This window comes from Solanum verrucosum, unplaced genomic scaffold (assembly GCF_900185275.1).
Source record: "Solanum verrucosum unplaced genomic scaffold, falcon-dt-bn FXZP01000065.1, whole genome shotgun sequence".
In the NCBI taxonomy this organism is placed as follows: domain Eukaryota; kingdom Viridiplantae; phylum Streptophyta; class Magnoliopsida; order Solanales; family Solanaceae; genus Solanum; species Solanum verrucosum.
In genome coordinates, this window is record NW_026020073.1 from 383,956 (window position 1) to 394,122 (window position 10,167).

Below are 10,167 nucleotides of genomic sequence, written 5' to 3' on the forward strand. Positions count from 1 at the left end.
TTTCCCTGAAAAAGGCAACTGTTAGATTAAACCAGCATTTCATCCTCTTGTGTATGCTATATAAGTGTTCTCTCTGCATATTTTGAATGCTTACCTTCAGATTGTCTCTTTCCTCATCTACTTTCTAATCTCCTCTTTTGCTTAAATGTGCGACTGAAATTTATGATTATGTTGTTTCATGGTTTGAATGTGAAAGAAAGATGTTAGAATTGAAAACTAATTGCCTTCTCTGTTTTTGTTGGCTTCCTATTTTGTTGGGCAGATTAGAGTTGAATTATTAAATGTTTTCTGAGTTTGTTTACATGTTAAATTAGTATCAACCCTCTTCTTGATTATTTACTAAATTTTTTTCCTTGTTTTCTTTGCATGAATTATCTTTATTTGAGTCCGATTTGGATTCCCATTCTCTTGCATTTGATCCTCTTCGAGTCAACCTCCATCAAAATCGTTAAAAGGGAGCTAGTATTTTGGCCAATTTGGACAAAGTAAAGCAGATTTGCAGCAGCCCCAAAGGGCTAGAAGAAGAACATTTCTTGGACTTGAAATGTTTGAGAACAACACAAAGAGGATTAGTATGTGTTTTGGGCGAAAGGCCTAAAGTCAAAACGGCAAAAGCAATAATTTCAGCCCCCAAAAGAGTCGAAATAGGGGCTGGAAATTTCAGTTATTTTATTCATTGTTTACTTTATATCCTCATTGTTATTTTATTTATTGTAAGTGCTAACATTTTCTTCTCATATCTAACTTAGATGAATCCTCGGGAGTCCTTTCATGACTTTTCTATTTCTTTATTTATTTACTTTAAGTATTTAAATTTTCAAAATTCATTTTATGTTAAAAAATTTAAGCTTATTAGAATAACTTGAGAACCTTTCATGTTCTTTCATAGTTATGGAAAAGCTTTGAATCCATTTATGAGTTTGAACTAACTATTTAGTTCAAATTTTTGAATAGGACAAAATTGTTAAGTTTCTTAAACTAAATTAGTTGTCTTTAAAATTAATTCAGGACTTTGTATGAATGACTTAAGGAATTTCTATATCCTTTCGTAGTTGTTAAGCAAGGTCCTTTAATCCATGTTTATGAGTTTGAATTAATCGTATGGTTCAAAACATGACTATTGATAAAAGTTTTAAGTTAGGATTATTCTTGAGATTTTTAGAAGTATCAAGAGATTTTTATCTAAGTTTCAAACGAGATTTTTATAAGTAACCATTTTTTACAAAGTTAGCCAAATTTTTAAATCCGTTCACAAATGTCTTCAATATGTGTTCACTCGAAAAATCTTAATCTCTGACAAATGAGGTGCTTAGAATTGCTCAAGGATTATGACATGAGTATTCTTTATCACCTAGGTAAGGCTAATGTTGTTATTGATGCCTTGAGCGGGTTTTCTATAGGTATGTCGCGCCCCGTTTTTCGCAAAACGGGTTTTGATGCACGACCTAACAACTCTTTTGGGCTTTGGGATATGAAGAGTCGCTACCTAACGAATTAAGGAGCGTTAGGGCACCTATCTAACCTAACTAACTCTAGCTAAGGTCAACGAACCAGAGATCAGGGTAAGGGTTCAAATTACCTCGAGGGGAAGGTGTTAGGCATCCCTCGAGGTCCACAAATGTGGGTCCCGACCGTATCTCATGCAATTTATGTGGGGGTTACAAGTAGCAATTATGGTCACTTCATTTATTATTTATATTAATTAGCATGGTTACTAAGTGATAAATAATATTACACAATTAAAGCCATTTTAATTATTTATTTAGTTAATTAAGCATGCGAAAATTAGGTGATAATAATATTAAGCAATTAAGGGCACTTTAATTATTTAGTAAATTAGATAGGCATGCAAGACTAAGTGATAATATAATAGATAAATATTACACAATAAATAAAGAGATGAGCGAGGGGATAGAAATTGCACCAAAAATAAGCAAACAACAATTTTATTTTATTTAAGCTACCCCAAATAATTATAATTATAAACATATAAGGGACAAAGGAAAGGGAGACTCTGAAGGACTTTAGGATCAGTACTCAACTTTTCTTTATTTTTTAATATGCTTTCGTGTAGGGACAGACAAAACCAAAGTTTGTCTCTTCAAGCTTGAGCCGATGTCATCATCTCCATAGGGCCTAGACTACCCCTACCCCACCACCACATGCTTTTCGTCTCTAAAGGTGTCTAGCATCCCACGTAAGGTCCAAGAGGCATTGGACTACTATTAGGGTGGGTATAGACTAGAATAAAATATAATATGCCCACCTAGACAACAAGTCAAACAATTAGGACGACATTTAGCACATAAAGTCTCAAGTTGGCCTCTAAGTTATAATTAAACATACCGGCAAACACAAGTAAATAGTGAAAGGCCTCATACTAAGTGTGTGGCATACAAAACAATTAATATAACAGTAAAATTAAATAACTTAAGGGCAATAAATTATTACAAGGTAAATTTTATTTAATTATTAGACATTTAAATTAGCTAGAAAAATACGGGAAGAAATATGTTGAAGCAATGACAAGTTTAATTACTAATTCCAGAATTTTTTATTTTTTTTTGCAAAATGAAATTCGGGGCAACAAGTAGCAGTTACAAAAAATTGACTTAGTAGCCGTTTTTTAATTGTCAAAACAGTATGCAAAAATAATCAATTCAAACTGAAATTAATTAGAGTGGCAAATAATTGTAGTTGCAGATCTTATGTAAGCATGCAGAAAATGATTATTAGTTAATTTTAGGTGATTGGCGGATAGATCACAAAATACAAGAAATATATATATTTATTTATTTTTACAAAGCATGTAGCGGATTAGGATGAATTATTAGCATCTTTAGTAGCAAAACAGAGCAGAACCTAATTGATTTGAGCCAGATTAAATCTAGGAAGAAGATTATAATTTAAACACATAACAGAATCTTACTCATTTTTTATTTATTAATGTACTGATTGACTTCTCAACTTATTAATTATATCCTATAGGCATGATTTCTAACCGTGATGCAGAAAATTAACTTCTAAACTCAGGCATACATTATAACTATTTAAACCTATATACATAAATACCACACTCAAATAATATATTAAAAAATGAATTAAAACCTACTATCATGATAACTAAAAAACGGTGGGATTATTTTAATACAAAACAAATTAAGACAATAATCACACATTTTATTCGTTTTGTTATGTCGAGTAGCTTAAATTGGGTAAGTGAAGCAAGGAGTAGCCATACATTATTTTAGATATTATTAATTTAAGAGGGCAATAATATAAGTTAACTAAGCAAATTATAACGGGCAGTTAAAGTGTTTAATTACATGGATCAATTTTACACTAAAAGTGGATGATTAGTGACAATTAACTTATTTTATTTGGGCCGATCTTGAGTGAAATTATTAGAATAGGAATGATTTCATCAAAACACAATTCTATAGGCATGCTTTCTAATAAACAAGTAAGTTCGCGATAAAATAACAATTAGCATGTAACTCCCCTCCCCCCTTAGACGATCCCCCAAGTTATATTTTATATATTTAGAGTTAGAGTTAGGAGTTTATACAAGTTATTACAAAAATAATAATATACAAAAATAAATAAATAAATATAAATTGAGTAAATTCGGCTCGTCTGGCAACTCTTCTAAATCTTGAACCTTCAAGTTCAAGACCTGTTAAACTAAAAAAGGCAATATTCCATAAATATGACTAGTAAATATAGCATAAATTTCACATATTAACAATACAAGTTAAATCAAAGAAGGGCAAATGCATACAATATCAACGAACAACAAATGGCATACACATAGAAGAGGGTAGAGGGACTTACATTATCATTACAACTTATATAAATGTATGGATGCAAAATAGTAAAAGTGCTAAATAAGAATACTAACCAGTTAAGCAAACAAAAATATCAGCAATGAAGATCCACACTTAATCCAGACTCGAACACGACAAAATAACAAGTAGAGAGGAGCTTTTATGTTTACCAGAAAACTTAATCTTTAAGAGTAGAGAGCAATATATTTTTTAGTATTCAAGTATGAGTAAAGTCCAGATGTGTAGTGTGTGACGATTCAACCGTCTCTCTATAATAAAAGAGGGGTCTCTTTATATAGTGAGTAAGAGGACATACAATAAAGGAAGGGAATAAAATATGAATCAATTTAAAATATGATTTCCTTAATCAATGGGAGAACTAAATCAACTAAAAATCTCAAAATAAGACAAAAGAAATCCTAAAATACACATGCTAGCTGATTTTAATTAAGGCAAAAAAAATCAATTAAGGAGTCACTACATTAACAACATATAGAAGATCGGGAATAAATTGGGAAAGGGGTCAATTAATATTATTACCAAAGTTACGGAGAATAATGTATAAATCACATGCATATGCACTAAAATAGAACATCTAGAATAATATAACAGATGGCAGTGAGGAAAATGAATGTATTATTAGGAACAAAATATGGGGAATTCACTTCCTTAACAAAAGGACCCAGTCACTTGAAATTTTTTCCAAATATAAACATTAGTGGATCTATACAGATTAAGAGGAAACTAACGTAAAATCAAGAAAGAACAATCTGTATGAGAAATCAATCGAGGATAACCACAAGTAAGAGTACTGGCAATTATTAAAAATACATGGGATCAAATATATGCGAGAAAACATTAGTAGATTAGCATAATTAGGAGATTAACATAATTAGGAGAAATTGAAGCAACATTTAATTGGTTAATTATGCATTACCGATTTCAACAATCATATTATCATTCATTTAAAGGCTTGAATCATATAACACCATAGCGTACTTCAAGGATATAAGAAACACATTCAGGGAATCATCAATTATCATATCCCCCTAAGCATAGGAGTCAGCAACCTAAAGATTCTAAAGTGCAGGAACAGACAAATATAGCAGATAACACGTATACTAAGAAGAGATATTTAGATGACATTTTAACAAGACTATAAAATATTATAATTATAATTACTTAAATTTTAAAACATTTGAAATATTTTTTAATTTTACTAGTAAATTTAAGAATATTTTAATAGTATTTACAATAATTTTTATAAAACATGCATATTGAAATTACAATTTTTAGACAAAATCAATTAAAATTAAAAAATACGTATTTAATCGAATAGCATTTCCAAAATTGCTAAAGGTCGGTCAAAATTGGGTGTCAACAGTTGCCCCTTGGTTGCTTGGAAATGAAGAATGAATTGTCGGGCAACCAACGTTGACTTAGTAGCCGATTTTGTCCGACTGACGATAAATGTCAGTGGGATCCATTGATATGATATAAGGTTGAAAAAGGGTACGACCGAGACTTTGATATTAAGCCGCCTACATATCTCTAGTAATACGAGAATCAGGTCGTGTTTAGTTCTGGACTCAGGAGCAGACGAAACTCCTAAGAGTTTAAAGAGCGATACGATATACATACGAGAGTGATATTGGCTTGGATGGATAAGATTAGAATAGCGAGGAGAGCATGACGAAGCGATTTCCAGTTTACCAGTGCAGAATCCGATGAGAAACGGTAATGAGTAGCCAAGGATTAAATGAAAAACGATAATATGAGTAGCAAAGAAATTGATAGGGCCTTTGTTGCGATTGATGTAAGCACGATAATTGTAGCCGAGAGGGAGATTGATCTCGCCTGCAAAATGTTAGTCTCTGCAAATCTGTAGCTTGTAATATTGTTAGAGCAAATATATCAAACAAACAATAATGGTAAACATGATGCAATTTCCCATATCGACAATGATGTTTGCCATAACACTATAAAAATGATGTCTTAGGCTATGATGTCTAGGGCCATGATACGCAAAAATTATATCCTCAGGTCATGAAAATGTTGTCCGCGGGCCATGAAAATGATGCCTTTAGACTATGACACCTTTGGATCATGATAAGTAGAAAGTAATCCTTAGGCCATGATATGATATTTGCAGGCCATGAAAAATGATGCCTTTAGACCATGACGCCTTAGGAATATGAGGAATGAGTAAAGAAAGTGTATATGTAATTCGGACATCTGTTGATACTTGCAGCTTGTTTTTTATTCGGACATATGCAATTCTCGAGCACAATGCAATTTTGGGCACATGCAATATCGTCACAATGCAACCTCGGGCTCAATGCAATCTCGGGCACAATGCAATCTCGGGCACATGCAAATGATGTAATTCTCGGGCATATGCAAATCTCGGGCACAATGTAATCTCAGGCATAATGCAATCTTGGGCAAATGCAAGTGATGTAATTCTCGGGAACATGTAGATCTCGGGCACAATGTAATCTTGAGCATAATGCAATCTCGGGCACATGCAATATCGGGCACAATGCAATCTTCGGGCACATGCAATATGTAATTCTCTGGCACATGCAGATCTCGGGCACAATGTAATCTCGGGCATAATGCAGTCTCGGGCACATGCAATATCAGGCACAATGCAATCTTTGGGCACATGCAATTCTCAGGCACATGCAATGATGCAATTGTCGGGCACATGCAATATCGGGCACATGCAAATGATGCAATTCTCGGGCACATGCAACATCAGGAAAAATGCAATCTCGGGCTCAATGCAATCTCGGGCATGATGCAATCTCGAGCACATGCATATGATGCAATTCTCGGACACATGCAGATGATGCAATTCTCGGGCACATGCAATAGTTGATTGGAGGCATAGATCTTTGTCTTATTGAAAGGATTGAGTGTCATTTGTTGACAAATTCGAAATATTGTAGCTTTGACCCTTCGTCCTATTATAAGGAGTGAGTGCAGTTGAATGTTGATTTGTCGGGTTTGATATAAAGTAGCTTGATTCTTTCGTCTGATTGGAAAGATGTACCAATGATTAGCGCTCTGTCGGGCTCAAAATAACTTGGTCCTTCATTCATGTCAGAAGGATAGGGCACCGTTTATTGGTGATTGTCGGGCTCAAAATAACTTGGTCCTTCATCCGTTGGAAGGATAGTATGCCATTTGACTGGTGATTGAGATTAATATAGATGAGTTTGGTCCTTCGCCATTGATTAGCGATTTGTCGGATATATCGGCACATTGATCCTTCAAGTAGTGTTGAAGTTGCTTCTTGTATATGTACCTGTCTTTTCTGCATTCAAAGAAAAATAGTTAGTAAAGGGGAGGCTGATCTGTATCCCTGATTCGTCGTAGCATACTCCTCTGACGTCTGCTAGAATGTCTTTTGAAGTGTTGTCAAAAATTTTAAGGTCCCCTCAAAATTTTCTGCCCCAGTGTAGAACCTCTGCTATTCTGATTTTTGATGTATATTGTAGCTTTATTGTTGTGAATTTTTGAGATCCTCTCAAAAATTCTGCCCCAGTCCTGATTTGTGCAAAAAAAATGCTCGTTTGAAGGAATATTTTAGCCCCTCTCAAAAATTCTGCCCCAGTTACTGATTTGTGAAAATAAAAGCCTTAGAAGGAATTTTTGAGTTCTTCTTAAAAATTCTGCCCCAGTATCATCACTTGCCATAAAATATCCTTCTGATGGAATTTTTGAGATTCTCTAAAAAATTCTGCCCTGGTATTATAGTTTGAAGGAAAATGCTCTTTGAAGAAATTTTTTAGACCCTCTCAAAAATTCTGCCCTAGTTACACAGTCAAAAGAGGAAAATGGAATTTTCATTAAGATAAAGACCGAACTCCATAGGAGCGCCTACGTATCCCCTCTTAAACGGGAATCAGGTCTGACGTAGTTCCAGGTACAGAGAACATAAAACAGAGCATATAGCAACAACCAAAAGATAGATTCTGACCAAACTTTATTGCCCATATGCTAACATGGGTACCTTCCTTGTTAGAACTTGACGGAACATGAATGTAGAGAACTTAAGCTTAAATGGCATAAGCCTTTATTGAAAAGTGCTTCAAATGACCTTCAACATGTTTTCTGTTGGGATTTCTTTGGTGCAAAGTCCTCCAAGCATATGATCTTGGTATCAATCAATTGTTGAATCTTATCTTTCAGATCACGACATTCTTCTATGGTATGTCCTTTCATCCCTGAGTGGTAAGCGCAAACCTTAGAAGTTTCAATCCACCTTCCACGTGTATTCATCCTTATTTCACTGATAGGAGCGATATGACCAGCAAGCCTCAACTTTTCATAGAATTGATCTATAGGCTCAGTTAAAGGAGTGTAAATTTTGATGGGCCTTTTCTCAACATTGAATAGATTTTTGCGAATATGTTTTTGAGTAAGGGTTTTGATATTGTGAACAGAATAATTAGGCTTTTGATATGGTACAGGAGGCTTTTGGGATGGAGGCATTTGATATGGCGCACAATACCAAGGGACTTAGTGTAGAGGTGTTTGATATTGAAGAGCTTGTAAGGGAGGACTCGGTAGGCTCGGAGTAAGATATGGAGGTCTGGAACCATAAGCATGATATTGAGGAGGATATGAGTAATTTGGAAAGTGGGTGTTCTTTGGAGGCATTTGAATGGAGCTTGGTTGATTTTGCGGAGTAGGGTGAGTTGGTGGAGGATGAGAAATAGAGTGAGTGGGTGGAGGATTACCTTGGAGAGTGGCTTGACTTGTGACAGGCGACTTATCTATGTTTGTCTCCAGAGTGGGATCGACAGAGAGTAACATCTTGGCCCAGCCGCGCTTATCAGACACTTCTTCTTCTAATTCCTTTATTTTCTTTTGCAAGCTTGAGACCAACTCGTGTGACGGATGCTTCTTTTCAATAGTCTTACTCATAACTTTCTCATTAGTCGCTTTCCTCTTCCCTTTGCAGTTCTCATTTGGAAGAGGAGGAAAAGCGTCATTTGATCGCGTATGGTAAACCATGGTCTACAGATCAACCATTGGGGAAGGGTAAAAATAAAAGTAAAAGCAAAAGAAAACTCAAGTTAGCGCATTGCATTAATCAAGATAACAAACACATTGTTTTAAGATAAACGCCTAAATGCAAAGAGCCTCGTTGAGCCAGAGGTAGGCCTAAGATGACATATAAGTGATGCATAATAATTAATTTAAGCCTTATTTGCCAATTGGAGTTTAGAGTTAGAGAAATAAAACCGATCTTTATTTATTATAAAATTCAAACAATACATCATAATTGAAAAACGAAAAACTGAAATAAACTAAGGGAAAGGGGGTAACAATGGGAAAGTCATCCTAAATTCTGAAAATCTTGAAGATATTGGTTCCAAGAACTTGGCGCCAATTGACTTCTTGTACAGGGAGTGACTTCATTCTTGATCTTCAACACGTTGCGTGCCCATATGTTTTCTCTTTCATCAGTGAGCCCATAGTATCCTTCCTCACTCACATCTCTGTCTTTGACCTCTTTTAGGATCCATGTGTAATACTCACGTGTGCATAGGGCCTGTCGTGCACCCATAGGAATGGTTAACACTCACTCCTATCTTCGAAGTATGATGTGGACTTGGGGTTTATCTAATCCAAATTCATACTTAAACTGCTCCATGTCAGACCGGAGTGGTATTACCTGAGTTCGCCCAAATTGGCGGAGTACTCGAAGAGGAGTGTATGGTTGTACGCCTTTTAAGCTGATGAGCTCAATGAAGTATCGATCATCGCCTCTTACTATTGCATGAGGGGTGGACAACCAATGGAGCTTCCATTGGATGCGGTAGCTCTCGAGCTCTGTCAAGAATATTTGCCAGTCTACGAATCCTACAGGGGCGGTGAAAGCTACCATTCTTCTTGGATGATTATCAATCTTGTTGCCATAACCAAGAAAAATGTCTACCACATCAGACAGTAGGTAGAAGTGTTCAATAGCCCATAATTGCAGCAAAATGTTGCATCCCCCGAAAAATATTCGACCATCTACGCATGCTGACAGACTCCTCATTATTTCCGCCAAGATTATAGGTACTAGGGTTTTCCTAGGTTTGCCTTCTCTTTGGGCTAAATCTCGAACTACATAACCCAAGCATGTGTCAATCCTTCCCCTTATCTTAGGTAAAACCAAGGATCCTAATAGGGCAATGGCAAAGGTATTTAAGCGATATGTTTCCCAATCCTCGACGGAGCATTCAAACTCATCAATAAAAGAGTAGTAACTATCATCTCGGCCAAAGCGTGAATACAGAAAGTCGAAATGAATCCACCCAAGGTCTAGAGAAGGCAA